We start from the raw sequence: 17,255 nt of genomic DNA, 5'->3' as shown, positions 1-17,255 counted from the left end.
CCCCTGTGTTGTGCTGCCTTGTAACTATTACAGAGTCGGCTACAGGAATAATTTCAGTTGTAGTTAAAAAAAAAAGAAAAGAAAACAGGATCACCCCCAAATATGAAAGATTGTCATGTTTAAAAATACACCCGGTGTGAACGCCCATACGACCCCATTGATGAAAAAGCACTGAGGAGAAAGCAAAGATGGTGCGGGTCTCAGCCTCACTCCACCTGTAAAACGGTGCTGACTTGCCCAGGGTCAGGCAGATAAACGACTCACTGGCATGACTGATCCTAAATCACACACCTTCCACGCCTAGTCCACCCCACCTCCCTCCGGAGGGCTGTGTACGTCCCACTGAGCTTGGCATCCTTTGCAGGCTGCTCCCCAGGGATGGCCAGGGAAACTGAGGCTGTGGAGCCCAAAGGCCAGAACCAGCCGAGTGTCTTCACCTCTATCTCCCGATGCTGAGGCTCGAGCATTCTTTTCCTCCATCAACTATGGGCAATAACTCAGGCAATATCAAGGATGACCCAGAGGGACGCTTAAAGGAAAGAGCATCACTCCCCAGCCAGAGAGGGCAGAGGCACTGAAGTGCGCCTCAATTAAAACTGAATCCAGTTTATTGCTACTCAAGATGTCCCCTACTTGCATGGAAGTTCAACTAAATAAATAAAATACCTGGTTTTTAAAGCAAGAAGCAAAAGTTGTTTCAGAGCTGGAAAAAAAAAAAAAAAAAGAAAAGAAAAAGAAAAAGAAAGAAGAAGAAGAAAGAAAAAGAAGAAAAAAGACAGCATGAAACTTGCTGTTGGGAGATCACACACAAAAAACCCAAAACATCAAGTTGAAGGTAAACCAATTCTGACTTATATAGATTATAGGAAAAAAGCCTTTGTAAGAGTTGAAATTACAATAACAACAAACACGCTAACAGAAAATCTTCTCTTCTTTTTTGGTCTCCTTTTCAAAGTTGTTGCTTCTAACATAGGACATTAAATAGTCCTCCAGTCTTTCAGTTTTGGGGCGAGATGGAGAAGATACGCTTCTTATTCTGCTAACTACAGGGCATTATATGCAGAAAGAACATAGGAAAACTCTAAAAGGTGGGGAGAAGGCAGGACCGACTCAGGATCTGAGGAAAGACATGGTGGTGATTTCCCTGGTGCTCACATGTATTTCTTCATATATCTCATGCCGGGTGCTGTTGATGCTGGCAACCTGGAAATGCCAATGGGGTGGCGGGGTGGGGGGCAGACAAAAAAAGCTCCAAGAAAAGCCTGCTCTCAATGGAAGAGCATAGCTCAGTGGTAGAGCATATGTTAGCATGTACGAGCATGTATGTGCTTAGCATGTTCAATCCCCAGTACCTCCATTAAAAATAAAATTTAAAGAGTGGGGTTTGCTCAGTGGCAGAGTGCATGCTTGTTGTGCATGAGGTCCTGGGTTCAATCCCCAGTGCCTCTATTAAGGGAAGAAGAAAGAAATTTTTTAAAGAAAAACACCTGTCCAAAAAATAGTTAACTGTATTAAGTCAATTCAAACACAGTAATTAATTTGCCCAAACAACCAGCCAACTCAATAAAATCTGTTTTTAAAAAAATAAAAAATAAAAATTTAAAAATAAATAAATAAACCTAATATCCCCCCATTTTTTTTTTCCATATTAAAAAAAAAGAAAAGCTGCTCTCTCTACCTAAAGGATGAGGGACAAGGCAGGAGAGAGAACTGTTAGCCGTTCTCTGCCCTACTACTACAAAACACCATGTGAAACAACTGTAGCCCCACCCTGATCCCCGGCAGCAAAGGCCCAAGTTGGGGAACCATCTTCAGGCTTTCATGAGGCAACCCCCCAACTCCTCCGCCTGCTGGGTGGTGTCAGAGAAGACCCACTGGGCAGCTGGCACTTCCACCATCCTCCAGTGGCAACAAGCTCCCCCGGCCTCAGACATGACAGAGCATCTCCCCACCCCCTCAGGGTGCTGTCAGCGGAGGCCCGGGGGGGAGTCCAGACGCCCACTGTGCCCAGCAGCGACGAGGTGTGTTGCTTCCCCCATTCAGGGCGTCCGTGGAGGCTCAGTGGGGAGCCTGGGCTTCCATCCCTGCCAGGCTGCCCCCCTTCTCCCCACTGATGCGCTGTCAGAGGACGCCTCCTAAAACAGATTTAAGTAAGATCCAGAGTCTCAAAGCATCGTGTTCAAAACAGCCAGGATACAAGTGACCAAGAACCAGAAGGCTCAACTCTGATGAGAAAAGACAGTTGACACCTCCCGGCACTGCGACAACCCAGACGGTGGCAGTATCTCACAAGAACCCTAGAGGGGCCACCGTAAAAATGATTCAGCAGCAATTATGAACACACTCGACATAAATGAAGCGTAGAAAGTCTTGCCAAATAAAGAGAAGCTACAGAGAAGAACCTAATGGAAATTTAGGAACTGAGAAAGCAATGACCAAAACGGGAAACACAAGGGATGGGCTCCACAGAGGAAGGGAGCATCCAGAGGAGGGAACCGGTGAGCTCCAAGACGGAACGGTAGGAATCAGCCAATAAATCTAAACAGAGAGGAAAGGGGCTGAAAGATAGTCTAAGCCAGTCCTTCCAACCCTGCAATGGAATACGCCAAGGAGCCTGAGGATTCCAAGAAAGTATAAAGCTATTACCCAGGCATTATGTCTAAAGCGAATGTGAATATAAGAGTCGTATGTTTCCTAAAATCTTTATAGGAAGAGCTGAACTCTCCTGCAGAATACAGTGGACAAACATCAGTGATTCTAGAAATCCTCTAGAAGTAAAATTGCTGTGACGTCTTTGGCTTCTTTACGAGTAGCAATGGAGTCAGTCACTGAAGAGGTAGGAGCCCCTCTGGCCCCCACGGCACTGCTTTGTGCCCACCTGGGGTTTGCTGAGTGCCAGGACCCCCTCTCCCCACAACACTGAGGCAGGTCAGAGGGAAAACAGAGCTCCCAGGTCACGTGATTAGTGTCTCGGCCTTTTTTGCTACTAACTGTCATCCAGGGCACCGGGCTATGCTAAGACGATGCTATAAAGCTGAGTAAACATTAGATAAGACAAGTATATTGCAGTGAATTCATTCTTTCAACAAACATTTATCAGTGCTACTGGGTGCACAGCACTGCTGTACACAGTTGGGATGCAGATATGACCGTGGGACAGAGGTCTCTGAAATAAGCTCGAATTGCAGTGAAGTGGGGGCCAGCGAGGGGTGGAGAGAGATGATGATAAACAACCAATATGAGAAAATGAGTGAGTATATTAGAAAGTGACAGTCCTCTGGTGAAAAAAAAAAAAAGAAATGGTAGAATAGGGGAAGGAGGCTGGGGATGGAGTGGAGGTTAGCTATGGGGCAAGGGAGAGGGAAAGTCACTGGGAGCAAAAAGTGGTGACCCACTGGCAGAGCAGGGAAAGTCTGAGAAGCAGTTCAGGGGGCCGGGGTGACTGTGGGCACCACGTTGAATATGTAGTGTCCCCGCCAGGAGTGGAGAAACGCAGCCCAGCCTGTGGCTCCCGTGGGCCCGTGGCTCCCGTGGGTGCTCACGACTAAGGCAGACGGATTTAGAAACACCCCCAGGATGCCCTGAGGACTCACGTTCTTGAGGAGCGCTGCATTCTTAGAAGAGGTAGGATCATGAGAAGGGAAGGCGAGATCGTGCCCCCAGTCTCATATCCTGCTAGTCTTATTCAAAACAAGGCTGGCTTGAGTTCCAATTCCGATGAGAAAGAAACTGTCAGTTTAAAAATCAGAGTTTTCTGAAAACCAAGTATACATTTTACATTTCAGTGTTTTTTTAAAATATGCAATGAGCTACCAAGAAAAACCCTGCAGTACTAAAAAGTAAGCTACCTGCTATTCAGCAAGTCTCTTAAGGTGCTTCTCTGAGCAGCTGCCCTCCCAGCTTTTGTAGGGCCATCAGCTGTGGTTCTGGCACGCTGCCTTTCTATTCCCACCTTAAAGTCCTTTGTACTTAACAGCTCAGCACACCACGCACATACACACTCCTGTGTACAAGTGCGCGCACACACACACACACACACAAGCCAGACAGTACTAGTATCTACAGATCTGAGTGTTATTTCCTCCCTACAAGACTCAAAATTTAAGACAAAATCCAATAAGGAATATAACATCTCCTCTGCCTAGAGGTCAAACCTGAGTTCACTCAAAACAACACTAACAAAAAAATGCCTGCAATGGGCAACTTGATTGAAAAAATGAGTATCAGTCATCAGACTGATTTCAAGATTCATAGCTACAGGGAAAAAAATTAGAAGTCACAGAAAATAATGAGATGTGCTCAAAAGAAAACTACTGAGAGCCGAGGGATTGAAATAAAGAATTCTTTCCTGAGTTTTTCCATAAGGCACAAAAATACTTGATTTGAATTCCATCAATGTATAATTTGTAATAATTCAAACAGAAGCCTGGAGGCAATGCTGAGCTGCCTAACAGGGAAGTATTGTTAATAATCAGATGACGCAGTATAATCAGAACCACCACCGGGAGCACTAGCAAAGCCGGCGACCACATGCTGGAAGGAATCCCTGCAAATATCACCACGACCTTGGGTGTCAATTCTTGGGAAAACGCATCACATCCAGCAAGAGGAGGCTGGCTTTGTCAAGGAAACAGAAATGCAAACCCAATGGGAAAAGCTGGGTTGCCCCATAAATCAGCTTGAGACCTGGTGATACGGGGTCAGCGTGGTGACCTCATCACAGCGGAAACCTGATTTGTGCAATGGAGATGCCTCCCTCCGGGGGACAGCTGAGCACAACGGCGCCGTCAGAAATCCCAGAGCCTGGCTCAGAGGCGACCGGCTGCTTCTCCCTCTACTGCTAGAATTAATCTGCGAGCTCACACCAATTTCTCCAACAGCCTGAGACACAGGATGAGATGTGGGCTGGATAAAAGGGTTTAACTACCACTCACTTATGGGGAAAGTGTTGCCAAGCCACTGGAAAAAAGTTTTCGTAAATTTAAATTTAGGTTTTGCCTAAATGTAGGTTTCTGAGCACACGTCCTGTGGAGGCAGAAACCAGTCCCCGCCCGGCCAGCCTGCAGCTGCCTGAGCTGAGCTGAATGTGGGGGAAATCTCTCTTTCTGTTTCCCTATTCACGCACTGGAAGAAGTCCGTCAGCAACGTTTCTGGCTGACGGTGCCTTCGAGGAGCTGCCAACGGCTCATCTAATCCCCAGGCCAGCAGTGATGTGCCTGGTGCCCGCACTCAGCCGTCAGAATCCCTCCTGGGACAGTGCCTGCGAAAGGGCAGCGTTTCAAACTGTATTGTATTATGTTCCAAGTCGGAGTCTCAAAAGTATGCCTCTGTCAGCTCCCAAACCTCCTCTGCTGACTTCCTCACATAGGACCGCAGTATCGGCTATGGGCCACTGCTGTTTTGAGAAACAGCTCACATCCAGCTTGATGCTAGTAAGTGTTTCTTTGCTGTGGCTGTAATTGTGCTCTTTATATTAAATATTGATTTAAATCCCCCAACGGGAAAGTATTCTCATTTCTGCAGACCTGAGTAACAGCTGTAACGCTCACCCTTAACTGAGTCCTGTCCTTAAATCCAGTCTCAGTCTAGTGGGAGAGAGATGTGCCACAGCGGACATGAGCCGCGCGGTGGGAGCACGGGTCACGCAGGTGTGGGCGGCGCTGACTGGGCCCTGATGGCGGGGGCTGGTCCAAGTGGGCCAGCGCAGCCCCTGGCCAGACAGCAGCCTAGAGGGGCTGGAAGGGAGGTTTCTGGCTGGACTCTCACCCTGTCCCAGGGCTGTGAGTCATTTCTCACTAGAGCGCTTCCTTCAGGTGCTGACTGAGTAGCTGGCCCTCCCAGTCAGGCACTTTCCCAGGATGATAAGGATGCTCGTAAACACGTGATTATTCACGTACAGTTTATCTCCCACAACCAACTCCTTCAAGCAGAAAGGAACAGATTATATTCCCATTTCTCCAGCTAGAGGCAGTATTAGTGTGAGACAAGGCAGGGAGGAAATCCGGCCCCTTCACACTGGGCCAGCATATGCATGGCTGGACCCTCGTGTAGATGCAGGGAAAGGCTTCTGTCCTGGGCTTGGATGTGGTTTGGAATGTGGCAATGAGCTTTTCATAGGTCTCCACCTCGGCTCCTCCCCAGTGCATCCTGCACCCGACACCCATTACATTTTTAAAAACACACTCAAACGATGAAATGCCCTTTAATTCAATTCAGCAAACATTTATTGAGCACTTCCTAGGCATTGTGATCTCGGGGCTGGGCACACAGGGATGATGGGGCCCAGCTTCTGACTTCAGGTACCTCGCGATCTCCCCCCACCCTGTATCTCTCCTCAGCGGCACATCCCACCCTCATCGCTGTGCCTTGGCTTCTGGGTGGAAGGACCACGTTCCCCTCGGGGACTCACTCCTGGGCTCTCACATCGCCTGACTTGTGCCTACACTGCTCTTTCTCCCTGTCCTCTCTGCTCACCCTTCTTCCTTCCTTTCTTTTTTTATTTTCCTGTTTTATACTCTGCCCATTTTTCGTGGCAGACATGCTATGAGTCGGGCCACAGCCATGAGATCCTCAGAAGGAAACTAACCAAGACCTTACGACAGGAAAGCCTGCAGGTGAAGGACAGCACAGCTTGAGAACAGCGTGTTTGGCAGCTGGTGGGGAGGATCCCAACCCCGTGCAGCAGGAAAGCCCCCACTGGACAGTCAGGGAGGACGTGAAGGCTCAGGGAGGACCCATTGAGGAGCATGACCTTCAAAGAGAGTTGAGGCACCAGGCGGTGCATTTTTGGGGCATTCACAAGTGCAGCACAGGGAGCGGAGGAGCCTGTGAAAACCACTTCGCTGGACCGATGAGACTGGGCCTGAGGATCCAGGAAGACCCTGCCGAGCTGTCTGCGCGAGCTGTCTGCCTCAGGGCAGAAGAGGCTGGGGACGCCTGGCCTCTCCTCCAGGAGCCCCGACAGCGTTGCCCCCAGCTCCCAGCCCCCGATCATTTATTCCCAGCCCAGCCCGCCCACCAACATGCGGACAGAACCCTGTCTCAGACAGGCAGCACCAGTGTGTCTCTGGGTCCAAGCACGTCCCAGTCTCCTCTGTCGGCTACAAAGGAGCCCTGTCACAGCTGGGGGGCAGCGAGCCCTCAGCAGCCTCAAGAATTTGACTTCTGATAATGTCATTTTTTGCAAGTTTTCTGTAATCCCTGTCAACAGGCCATGGAGCAAGTGTGTCTGAACCAGAACCCAGAACAGCCTTCCTTCTCTGGGGGCAAAGAAAGGTGGACAGCCCTCCAGGGAAGATGCACGTAGAAAAGTCTCACCTGCAGACGTAGATTAACTCGCTTTGTCTACTCCATCCAATTTGAGGTGCATATTGAGTGGCGATGCTGTATTAATAATAAAGGAGTGAGCACAGACATCTAGACAGGAGATGTGACAGTGGACTGGTGACTGGATTGGGACTTTTCCAGTTTGAGCCACCAGTAAGAACCTTGGGAACATACGCCTGCTGAAGAAATGAGTGCAGTGATGGAAAATGTTTAACAGCCTGCTCCCTGGGGGGACGCCTGGTCCTGATTTACAGCTTTGCCTATTTCCATGGTGTAAATATTCCCACCAGGTCGACGTCAAGCTGCCGATTTGCAACAACCAGCTGTGAGGCCACGTAGCATTTCCACTGTGCACAAACAGCTAGGTGACCTCAAGAGCAGAGAGAACTGTGAAATGCAGTAAGCTAACTAGTGGGAGGGAAACACCAGTGCTGAGTATCTACCGTCTTTGTTTTACAAGGTAATTGATTCTAAGTTTATGACGGTGTTTCGTAACTGACCCGGAGAATTCCAGACATTCTAGCAGCTGGTTCTGGTGACACTACTGTCACAGTGATGGCATCGTGACTCCGATGATGGAAACTGGAGCTGCGGGGAGCCCCCGTCCTGCTTGCTGGCAGCCGTGCTTTGCGCAGAAAACCCGCCAGCACAGAGAGGCTCAGTGGTGGCCAGAGTGTCCACAGCACGGAGTGGACACTGGAGCTCGTCAGCCTCCCCGTGGCCAGAGCTGTGAGCTAGTTAAGTTCTGATCTGTGAACACGTGAGTCCTGGACAACATCTTCCCCACCTGCTCTCCACATGCAAGGGCTGCCTGTGCTCTGAGGTCGGGCTGACGACAGTCCCTTCCTGAAGCCCCCCTGGCTAGTCCAGTCTCTGTAAACTCTTCTTTCCCTTGGAAACCCTGCTGTCGGTGGGTCTCTACTGTATTACTGAGGGATGAGCCAGTCTTATGTTTCCTTTCCAAGTGATACACGTGGCCTCATGGCTGAATCTAGGCAAGTGCTCAGTAAACAGATTTAGGCTCGTGACTTAATTATGAAGCAGAAAAATGCAGTAAGTCCATCTGGGATTTCCAATAACCCCATCCTGTGGGGCCCATAGACTTATCTTCAGGGTCAAGATGGAGAGTCCTCGTGGTACGGGGCTCACGCCAGGCCCTGAGCATCACTCACTTGTCACAGATGGGGCCCCTGTTCTGTGTGTGGGCAGTGTGGGCAGCTGGTTCCCTGGGGCTGACCTCTATTCCTGCCTCACTCCTTCCAGCAAGGAGAGAGGAGCCTGGGAGCACAGGGAGGGAGGATTCACCTTCCCTGGGTTGTGGTGGGGACGAGCAGGCAGGGGCTCTGTGATGGTGAAGGCCGTCTTGTGATGGGATTGGATGGGGAGTCACCACCTCAGACCTCAGGTCCTTCAGCAAAGTACCAACTGGTGGTCTGGACGATGCACCTGCCGGGAGCCCTCTGTGGAAGACATCGCTTTGTTCCCTCAATATGGTACCCCCCTCCTTTAATTCCAAGAAAGTAATCAGAAGCATCACACACATAATTTTGATGCAAACGACATGAAAGAGGCCCTCCCCTCACGGGTCCAGTCCGGTCAGGACTTGGCCGGAACAAGAGTGGGAACCACAGAACGCGACCTCCAAATGCGCGGTCAGCAGACATGCGAGCCCTCTAGACAAAACCTCACTTCTTTCTTATCGTTGCTGTTGAACTGACACAGCTCCTTCCTCCCTTGAGAAAGGATACAAGCTGAAGCAACGCACACGAGGGCCGTCTTTACAAAACCCAGGACGAACGGCTGTGGTGTTTGTTCGCTGAGAACATTCCAACTAAATGTCCCATTAGAATGTCTGTCAAAAAAACGCTCCTTTGGAAACAAGAAGTGGTGAATTCTTAGGATAAAAGGAAGGTTAAGTACAAAACTAATGCCTGGGAGCGGACATCACTATAATCCGCGTTGCCCACAAGGAGAAGGACACGAACATTAGCTGCTTTCCTAGTTCTGGGGATGACTTAGGCCGGGGCACCTGCCCCACTCGGACCGCTAAGGTGCCCCACCTGTCAGTCTGCCTGGGGCAGTCCCGATTTTAAGGCTGGAAATCCCATATCCTGGGAACCCCATCAGCTGGAGGCAAACTGGGAAGACTGGTCACCCCAAGACCCTCTGGGGCCAACAGGAGCCACACAGGAGGAAGAGGCAGCGGGGGGAGGGCTCCACCAGTGTGCTGAGCCCCCCAACTCCCAAGCCCCTCCCCCCACCCTAAGAACCAGTGTCAGGTTACGTGGTCGCCAAAGCGGGCCTCCTTTCTAACTCGTGCTCCCAACCTTCTGGGCAGTGCAAAACATCCACACGGAACATAACCTGGAAGCTCTGAGGTGTCCTCTCTGCACCCTAGTGGCTCGCCCTGCTTCCTTCCTGGGTAACACCCAGCCCACTCTGCACAGCACGCACAGTCATCTTACAAAGTTACAAGACACCCAAGTCAAACTTGTAACCTAATTTGAAAGCCGTAACTTAAGTCACAAGTGAAATTCAATGCTGGCAAAAACAAATGGGCACCTTAGCTGAGAATTAATTTATTTATAAACCATGTCAACAGCTCAGACGCCTTGCTCTAAGGCAAGCATCTGTTCCTACAACTCAGCATCACATCTGTATTCCTAAATTTGCTGTGTCTTTAATGCGTCTATTTGAAATTGTGAGCGGTTAAGCTCTCTAAAATATAAGGTCACTTTTTACAGAAAGGATCAGACACATATCCTCTACTATGAGTATGTATTTATATGTATACACACACTTAGATTTAAGATACAAAGATGGATTGTTACTCAAAATAAACGAGGCATGCATAGTTCTAGCCCACTTTTTTTAAACTTAAAAAAAATCCGCTGTCCTCACCTACCACTCTCCTTTCACTGAATCAGCTGCATAAAATGAGACCATTTATATATTTAATATGCTTCCAATCGCCAGGCGTATCAACCACAGAGCTGTTTATTGATGATCTGAGCTGATAACACACTAATGTAATCATCAGATCTCAACACCAACATTTTTTCCCCTAAATAAATAAAAAGCTGTTGATACAAAAGGCTAACTTTATAACAAGATTTGTGTGGAAAAGGTCAGTTGAGTAAATGGCCAATTCTCAACAAAATCGTTTCATTAGGTACTAGGTTGGGATGGAACACTGACTGGGTGATTGCGAAGAGGAGATGTTGGATCTGAGTGGAGCTGGGAAGACATCTTCCTGGATCCTTCAGAATGAAAGAGGCAGGCGGGTGTGGACGGACAGACAGACTGCCTTAATGAGATGAGTTCAGTCCTGTTACTTCTCTGCAAAGCGAGGAGAGGAAGAAAAGATTTGTTGCCCCCTTTATGGCCAGAGAGGCTGTTACAAAGACAGACCCAAGTGCAGCATGACCAGCGGGCAATTCCATCACCCGATTCACTCCCAGGCTCCCTTTCCACATCACCTCGGGGAACTTCCTTCAGGTCTGAAGGACAGTTTAACCCTGTTTCCTAGGCAGACTGCTTTTGTGATTAGCCAAAGCGGTTCTGGACTTGGGGAGTATACTGAAAGAGAGAAAAACAGGTGTCAGTTGAAAATACAAGGGAAACGGGATGAAAGAACTGTACAAGCCTTTGTCTGCGTTCATCAGCAGACCCGCCCCGCTGGCCAGCCACCGGCGGGGCCGAGGGGGACCGCTGCCTCCAGGTGCGGCCTCTACGCTTTGCCACCTTCTGCCACATCCAGCGTCACCGGCCCCACCTCACTCATCGGGCTTCCCTGACTTCAAGGAGAACCAGAGGAATTCCGTGGCCCGGTCCATGAATGAAAGCAAAGCCTTCTGTCTGTATAAGCTCTCACTTCCTGAACTGCCAGTAAAATAACGGGGGAGGAGGGAGCAGAAGCCAGGCGAGGGGGGAGGAGGGAGAGATAAACACAGCATCACCCGGGTCAGTGCCAGGGACCGGGCTTCACTTAGCACCTCATGGACACATGGGAGAAAAAGACTTGGAAGGCAGAGCACATCGGTTTTCGGGGCTGCTGTGATGAAGTACCACACGTCAGGGGCTTAAAAAACGGAAATACCGCCTCAGGGTTCTGGAGGCCAGAAGCCAAGATCAAGGCGTGGGCAGGGCTGGTTCCCTCTGAGGCTGTGAGGGAGAATCTGCTCTGGCCTCTCTCCCAGCTTCTGGTGTCCTGTCTTCACATGGCCTTCCTCTGTGTCCAAGTCCTGTCCTGTCCCCCCAACCCCGTATATAAGGATGCAGTCACATTGGATGGCGGCCCACCTGCACGACCTCATCCTAATTTGATGATGTTCAGCCAAGCCTCTGTTTCTAAATAAAGCCCTGTCACAGGCCTGGGGCTAGGGCTTCACCATCTTCTGGGGAGGGGGGCACAGTTCAGCCTGGAACCCCAAGGATGCGGCTCTAGGTCACTCTCCTCTCACTTCCTGTGTCCTGAATCCCCGCAGGGGATCTGTGATGAGAGTTGGATGCGCTCTATGCAGGTCCTGGGAGGCCAGGCCTGAGCATCTCATCACCCCAGGCCTCCAGGATGATGTCCACTCCCCCTAAAACACACACGCGCGTGCGCACACACACAGTGCACAGAGGGCCCACTTCATATTTCCCTTTTCTATTTCCTTCCTTATTTAAGTCCAATTGTTGGTGTTAATTCTTTGGGGTTTTATTTTGTTTGGAGTTTATTTTTTCAGTTTGTAAAATACATGCTTATCAGGTGAAATATAAGACTGTCAGAAATAGAATCAGAAAATATGAAAGCAATTAAAAATGCAGTTTGGTGCAGCCACTGTGGAAAACAGCATGGAGATTCCTCAAAAGACTAGGAATAGACTTACCATATGACCCAGGAATCCCGCTCCTGGGCATATATCCAGAAGTAACCCTACTTCAAAAAGACACCTGCACCCCAATGTTCATAGCAGCACTATTTACAATAGCCAAGACATGGAGACAGCCTAAATGTCCATCAACAGATGACTGGATAAAGAAGATGTGGTATATTTATACAATGGAATACTATTCAGCCATAAAAATGACAACGTAATGCCATTTGCAGCAACATGGATGTCCCTGGAGAATGTCATTCTAAGTGAAGCCAGCCAGAAAGAGAAAGAAAAATATCATATGAGATCGCTCATATGTGGAATCTTAAAAAAAAAAAAAAAAAAGAACAGAAATACAAAACAGAAACAGACTCATAGACATAGAATACAAACTTGTGGTTGCCAAGGGGGACAGGAGTGGGAAGGAACAGACTGGGAGTTCAAAATTTGTAGATACTGACAGGCATACGTAGAACAGATAAACAAGATTATACTGTATAGCGCAGGGAAATACATACAAAATCTTGTGGTAGCTCACAGTGAAAAAAAAGGTGACAATGAATATATGTGTGTTCATGTATAACTGAAAAATTGTGCTCTACACTGGAATTTGACACAACATTGTAAAATTATAACTCAATAAAAAATGTTAAAAAAAAGAAAATATAAAAGCAATTAAAAATTATCTCAATTATAATTCCTAAAAGTAGCACTCTGATAAATGTACTTCTAGTCTGTATGTATAAAATTGGTATTCTATTGTACAGTTTTACATCATGCTATTTTTCCTTAATATTATACTTAGGGTGGAACATGGTTCAAGAAAATAATGACCCAGTTGGGTGTCTTCCTATAAAAGATTATGTGTGAACAGATCTTTAAAAAAAAAAACAAATTAACAATTTCTTGAGGCATGTTTCAAACAGTGCTGCTCGGGGCAAGACAGAAATAAACCTTGAAGTAAATGACGGTTACAGGGCTTGGAATTCCCGAGGAAGAACACACGGAGTCCACCCACTGAGGGCGCCCGTGGCTGCGAGCTGTGCTGGGCTCCCCTGCACACCACTGTCCCCCCTTCTCCAGGCCTGGCGTGGAGGACATCCGGGCTCCAGCCTCCTGACTCAGCAAGGTCATGGTGACACGTGGTAGGTCCCTCTCCTTTCGGTACCTGGCTGCCTGAATATACCAGTTCAGCCCTCGGGTGATGCTGGAATATGCTTCTTCCTCAGACTGGACCACCTTTCCCCGTCTTGCCAGCAGAACTCAACCCCTCCTCATTCTGTAACGCTCAGCGTGACGCTGCTTCAGTGGAACAAAGTCCCAGCCCTCCCTGGGACGCACTGTCTGTATGCCCTGTGCACCTCCACCCTGACTCCAGCCCGCTGCTCTGCAGTGGTTTGTGCCCCGTGCGTTCCCCACTAGACTCGGCCCCTCCGAAGGCAGCTGTGCTCCCCTCACCTCTGAGCTCCAAGTGCTGGCCCAGTGTCCATCCCCCAGAACGAACTCGAATGCACGTTTGTTAAAGACCGTGTTCAACAGTGACAGGCCTCCTGCAGTGAATTAACGTGCTCAGGGCTGACCCTTGCAGATGTCTGCTTAGCATCGGCCATGAGTGTGAAAACAGAACCTCTTACAGCCTACGCTTTTGTTTGTTTCAACATGTGGTGGGAAAATGGATGCTATGATCTCAGCTCTCCTACCGACGGTGTGACCTTAGACAAGTCACCCGACCTCTCTGAGCCTCCGGTAACTGATCCACAAAATGGGGGCCCGCCTGTTCAGAGTGGTTATGTGCTTCAACGAGGTCAGGCTATAAAAGGTTTAGCGTGATGCCTAATACATCATGAACACCACAAACTGCACTGATTACAATGATCAGAATCGAAAATAGTTGCCTACTGTAATAACTCGTCTCCTTTCCTGTCTCTGCAGCCCTGTGGAATGTCACCGACTACAGCTGCCAGTGGACATGCAGCCTCAGCTCAGGAACCTGGCTCCTCAACCTCAAGGCCATGCTGGGCGGTGCTGCAGAGAGGCCCTGCACTCGGATGGCCTGGCCTTAGACAGCTCCTCTGCTTCCTGTGTGACCCTGGGTAAGTCACTTGACCTCTCTGTGCCCAACACGCAAAACAGTGTCTGCAATGGTACACGCTCACTAAGTATTAGCTGACTGAACGTCTACAGAATAAAGGGGCAGAGGTGAGACCTCTGACCCTTCTTAGCCCTGTACACACTATGATCCTCTCCTTTTTCTCCTGCCTCTCATTCTGGTATTATTTAAATTAAATTCAGACACGCACATTCTTTGACTCTATGACAAATCTGGGTTTGCATTTAATAGGGGGACACCCAGTCATGGCCCTCACCTGACGACACACAGCTATGTTCATAATCCCTGCTTTTCCTGGTCCTGCTCAGAAACAAAGCTCAGGAGGGCTGAGCCTCATGGCCCTTCGATACCGCCCTCCGCCCCCTCAGGACCCACCAGCTGTGCACGTCCTCTGGGTAAACAGGTAGGATCGCGTCCCCAGGGCCTGCTCTCAGGGGAGCTGCGTGCCTCTGAGAAATCTCCTGCCAAATAGATCAGTAACAACTTCTGTTTGGAAGGCAGCCCAAGGAGGAAGCGGGGAGGAGAGTCTAGAGGAAATCCAGCAACAGACCTTAGGGGCCTCCTAGTACTGTCTGCTCATCGGGCGTTCCCTCCTCCCTCCCCCGTGGGGGACCCCCTTCCATCTCCACCTCCATCTAAGCTGCTCCAGTGCTGTCCCCCCATGCAGGGGCACCGACTGGGGTCCGGGGACCAACTCTGGGTGAGTAGGGGTGGTGGGCTCCACTGCAGATGCTCTGCCCCCTACCCTGCCAGGTATTAATCACCAAGCCCCCAACTCTGCACCTCCCAGAGGGAGGGAGGAGGTCAGCTGGGCAGCGTCAGAGAGCTAGTGAAGCGGTGTGAATGGTGACACTGGACCTGCAGGCCACATGGTCCCGCCGCACCAGGGACAGCAGAATGAAGGCACCTGCCTCTCACCCACACACCATTCGGGTCCTGCTTCCTGACACAAGCCTGGGGGAGGGGCCATCAGACAGGACTTGAGATTATTGTTTTTAAAAAAAAAAAAGGAAGAGAAGGGGAGGTCTGTTTTGTTTTACAATTAACTGCATTGATCTGAAATTGTGGAAGGGGGCCTTGGGCAAAAGAAAAAGGAAATTCAAGTTCAGGTCCTGGCAGCCATCCCTGGAGACATCGTCTGCCAGAGGCCGCAAAGCAAACCCATGTGCAGTTTCAGGGATCAGAAGAGCTCACACAGGAAGGCATGTAAGACCAGACCAGGAGCTGCGACACCCCTAACAGTGCGGATTCAGAGGCCCCGGTGCTAGCAACAACCCACTGTCCGAGCCACGCGCCGAAGGTGCTTCTGTTCCACCGCGTTCATCCTGTTAGGTCTTCAGACCAACCCGGCGACGCCTGGGTCATGAAAAGCAAGAACGTGAGCCGATTCGTGCTGGAAGGACCTGCGCCCCCGCCCAGAGGAGGGGACAAAACACCCCGGCCGGCCCTCAGCTGGAGGAAGACCGGCAGCTCTCAAAATGCCAGCGAACGCTGTGGCTGGGTGAAGAGTCGTTCTGTCTCGGGAGAACAGAGCTGCCTCCCTCTCTGTGGTTTTCAGCCTCAGACAGGAGCTGGGAATTAAACACCTCGGATGGGCACTTTCTTAGGCGTCAGTGCGTGCGCCCCGCTGCCTGCACACCCCTGCTGAGGCTGTACTGACAAGTCACCGGCCTGGTCCTCCCCTCCAGAGGGGACCACAGACTGACTTCTGCCTGGCTCTCCGGGCTGCTGGCCCTGCCCTCAGGTCACAACTTGGAAGTGACTTATGCATCCCGGGGTCCATCGCACATGTGTATTATTGTTACAGCAGGAAAACTGACAGCTGTTTCAAGGTAGAACATGTGAGCAGTTTTGTAGGTGAAACAGAGCCTGCTTCTGTCTTCACATCGACCACCACCTACTACAAATGAAGTGGCCAAGAACCTTCAGGTCAGGGGGAGCGGAGGGGAGGAGCCGAAAAGGAAGCAAACAGCTTCCCAAGTACACAAACAAACAAACAAAAATTGGAATTGTGGTCAATTCCACCCCATCACCTTCACTCAAATGTAGTTCATTTTTTGAAGTTACCTAACCAAGTAGTTAACGTCCATAATGAGAAGAGAGAAGATACCCCTGCCTGCCCGCCGCCCCTCCACACCCCTTTCCTCCATAGACGCAGGCTCCAGTTTTCATCCTAAATTTGATGTACTTTCAACAATTTATGGAGCACTTTTGTACACAGCACCTCATTCTGTTTTTTTGACTGGCCATAGTGATCGGTCCTGCCACTCTATGCTGAACTAGAGGGCCTGTGTGGCTCACCCAAGGTGACAGCCTGAAGCAGGAGGCAGGATGTCCTGCACTGTCTCAGCACTCCAAATTGTGACCCCTCCCTTGCCTGTTAGAGGCACCTTGTGGACCTGTGCATCCGACACTGAATCTTAGAGCATCACGGTCCAGAAAAAGTAAGTGGCAGACTCAGCGCACACAGCAGGTTAGCCACAGCGTGGAATGTGGAAGCAGAGCCCCGGGCTGGTGGTGGGGAGTGGTGCCTCCACGTTGTCCTGCGTCACCGGTCCTTTACAGAACACTAAGGTCAGCTGTAGTCCTCCCTGCCCCCTTCCCTTTTTAAAATCTCTGCTGTTGATAGGTTTCTCCTAATTCTTCTCTGCTTTTTTTAAACCCACGGTGTCAGAGGGGAAGGAAAACAAGCCAGCCGGTCTTGGCCACCTTTCCCTAGAGACGCAGGGGCACATCCTGCACAAGGGAAGGGTAATACATTCTACTCCGCAGCTGTGCCTCGTAACTCTTCCTCCTCCTCACCTTGCAGAAGCTCGCTCCATCCCTCCTCCTCATTCAGTGCGCTAGGCCAGCCTGTCTCAGCCTCCCGGGATTACAAATCTAGGCAAAAATGAGATAAAACCACCCTCCCAAAGCCGGCCATCTAGATTAAATAAACTCTCAAACTGTTCTTCCTG

The 17,255-nt window shown here is 49.8% G+C and overlaps 1 protein-coding gene and 1 long non-coding RNA gene across 13 annotated transcripts in view; both read right to left on the bottom strand.

Moving 5' to 3' along the window:
• The window catches only part of AGPAT4 (1-acylglycerol-3-phosphate O-acyltransferase 4), a 108,190-nt gene that overhangs the window by 53,707 nt on the left and 37,228 nt on the right, over nucleotides 1–17,255 (bottom strand). The gene's annotated exons all lie outside the window — the stretch shown is intronic.
• Nucleotides 9,135–12,246, bottom strand: LOC135321469 (uncharacterized). The gene is made up of 2 exons (XR_010381196.1): nucleotides 10,806–12,246; nucleotides 9,135–10,665 (listed from the first exon to the last, which is right to left on the bottom strand). It is a non-coding gene; the product is annotated as an uncharacterized LOC135321469 (long non-coding RNA).

This window comes from Camelus dromedarius, chromosome 6 (genome assembly GCF_036321535.1).
Source record: "Camelus dromedarius isolate mCamDro1 chromosome 6, mCamDro1.pat, whole genome shotgun sequence".
Lineage (NCBI taxonomy): Eukaryota > Metazoa > Chordata > Mammalia > Artiodactyla > Camelidae > Camelus > Camelus dromedarius.
Note: the sequence above shows the minus strand (reverse complement) of the source record. Positions and strands in the feature narration are given on the sequence as shown.